We start from the raw sequence: 2906 nt of genomic DNA, 5'->3' as shown, positions 1-2906 counted from the left end.
TGTGACCAGTTATTTGTTGAATATTTACATTAGGAGATCACCTGTGGCTTTGTACATAGTGAGTCAGTTTTTCTCATGATGGCAAAGTTGTACCCGGATTTGAGCATTGGGGAAGGAATGTAAGATATGGTAGAACTAGAATAGATAAGCCTGGAGCTGTAGAATTTATGATATGTGGTCCCAGAGGCATCAAAACAGAATTTTTATTCTTAGTGCACTATAGTTCTGCCTATGTTTTAATAAAGTATTACATTTACAAAAAAATCATACAAAAATATGCTCGTTTCTTCGTTTCTAAGATTGTATAGAAGGAGTTAATGTGGGCTCAAACAGTTTTAAAGAAACTAATGGCTGAAAATAACAACTGAAGTAGAACTTAATTACTAAAACTTATCTTTGTGTTACCATTGAACATGTGTTTTCAGTTTGCAGAGTAAAAATATTTTAAAATTTATGACATGAATAAATTTAAATCATTTCTGGGGAAAGTGCTTTGATCTCTATTTTCCTTTGAAGAATTTCAGGGAAAATGGTCTCAAATTCTCAAAGAGTAAGTGGATGTGTCCTTAGTTATTATTTAATGCCCGGAAAGGCCCACATATTTCCATTGAAATTCTGCAAACTGCATATGTTGTCTATTTTTTTAATGTTAGCTGTAAAGTTAAGCAAAACTTGTCCAAGCATTTTAGAATAGATGAACTCTTGAAATAAAATTTTTAATAGCATTATGAAAACAGTTCAGCAGGCCATGGTTTATAGAATGATTTGTTGGGATAATATTTCAATACATCTTGTAAATATTAATAATTTAGTTTATTTAGTAAATGCATGTTATTTTTAGGCTTACTCAATATAAAAGTTTAAATAAAGGATAATTGAAGTAATGCTTATAAGAGGCATACCTAAATGTAAGATCTTAAAATATGTCCCTTTCCAAGAGCAGAATTTTTTCAGACTCTTAACATAACATGCTGAAAAATCCTGCTGTGTGCAAATAGGCAGCCATTTTTTCTAGATTGTAACAGTGACTGTAACTCAGATACTTCCCAAAGGTGTAAATGAAAAAGCTAGCTTATTCCTATTTTTAACTGTACCCTAAACTTCGGACCAATTCTGTATTTGATTTGATTGTTGTAAGGAAAAGGGAATGAGCCTGGATTGATCACCTTAAGTAAAAATAAGGGGGCAACTTAAATAGAAAATAGCAATTGTGTAGCTTGAATTTATTAATCAGTTGGAGAATGTTAAAGTAGGTGGCCGGAAGTTTTTCTGTAAAGATCTCTCCCTTTCAAAGTAACAAAAAATGTTGGCACCAGAAAAAAATAAAATTGAAAATGGAATCAGTAAGTGCTACAAGTTATGTATTGTGTAATTGTCACAGATATACATTTTCTAAACAGACTTTTCAAACTGTTCTTTTAAGTGTTTTTTTTTCACAGTGAGTTAGGCTTATGATTTAGCACCAAGATTTGGTGCCCTTGACCAGGAATCCAATTCAACAGGAGGCACATTTTGCCTTTGTTCTTGTTACAGATTATTTTTTTTTATCTCTTGCACTGTCTCATTTTCATTTTACAATTACTGAATAATGGCAAGGATGTTGCAACTGAATTCAAAGCCCTTGATTTAAAGAAGAGGAAATCTGCATGTGGAATGACTCCACTCTTTGTTGCCTAAAATCAGAGTTTGACAATAGCAGGTGTAACTGTGGTGTTCTCTGTTAATCAGCCTATCAACTTGCTGCTAAATTGTGTGTAAGTAAGAAATGCTAGAAATACTTAGCAGATTGAGCAGCATCTGTAGAAAGAAAAATAGTTTCAAGTATGTTAAAAGGGAGGGTCTGATTTTTGGAGGGATTATATAAGTGATAGAGTTTCAGTGTGTTGGTTGAAAGATTGATGGGAGCCTGAAACCAATAGGCATATCCAGCCTATTTGGAGATGATGAGCAGAAAATGCTGTGGCATAGAATACAGGCAGCTGGATTTTGAATGTTCTGAAATTATGGAAGGTGTAGCATGAGAAATTGGATTAATTTCACAGTAGCTAACAAAAGCATGGATGAAAGTTCAGCAGTTGTGAAGTAGGAACAGTGTGGTGCAATATCATGGAATTGAAAATAAGGGTTATTTGGGGGGGGGGGAAATTCTACAGAACATAGACATGAGAGCAGAAGTAGGTCACTTAGCCCACTAAATCTGCATCACCATTCAATCATGGCTGATCCTTTTTCTCCCTCTGCTGCCCCCCCCCCTCCACCCCCGGCCTTTTCCCCATAACCTTTGATGCTGTGTCCAGTCAAGAACCCATCAAGCTCTGCCTTAAATACACCCTATAATTTGGCCTCCACAGATGCCTGTGGTAACAAATTCCATAAATTCACCACTCTCAGGCTAAAGAAATTAGTCCACATCTGTTTTAAATGGGTACCGCTCTATCCTGAGCTGTCCTCTCTTGTCCTAGACTCCCCCACCGTGGGAAACATCCTTTCCACATCTACTCTGTCTAGGTCTTTAAACATTTGAAAGGTTTCAACGAGACATCCCCACCCCCACCATGCTTCTAAATTCAAGCAAGTACAGACCCAAAGCAATCAAAAGTTCCTTGTATGATAACCATTTTGTTTCCGGAATCATCCTTGTGAACCTCCTCTGAACCCTCTTCAATGCCAGCGCATCTTTTCTTAGATGAAAAGGCCAAAACTGTTCACAGTATTCAAGGTAAAGCCTTATAAAGCCTCAGCATCTCATCCCTGCTCTTGTATTCTAGACCTTTTGAAATGAATGCTAACATTGCATCCTTCCTCAGCACAAAATCTATCTGCAAGTTAACCTTTAGGGTGTTCTGCACAAGGATTCCCAACTCCTTTTGCATCACAAGATTTTTGGATTTTCTCCGTTTAGAAAA

The sequence above is a fragment of the Hypanus sabinus genome, chromosome 2, assembly GCF_030144855.1.
Source record: "Hypanus sabinus isolate sHypSab1 chromosome 2, sHypSab1.hap1, whole genome shotgun sequence".
In the NCBI taxonomy this organism is placed as follows: domain Eukaryota; kingdom Metazoa; phylum Chordata; class Chondrichthyes; order Myliobatiformes; family Dasyatidae; genus Hypanus; species Hypanus sabinus.
The sequence above is the reverse complement of the archived record's forward strand: the minus strand, read 5'-3'. Positions refer to the sequence as shown.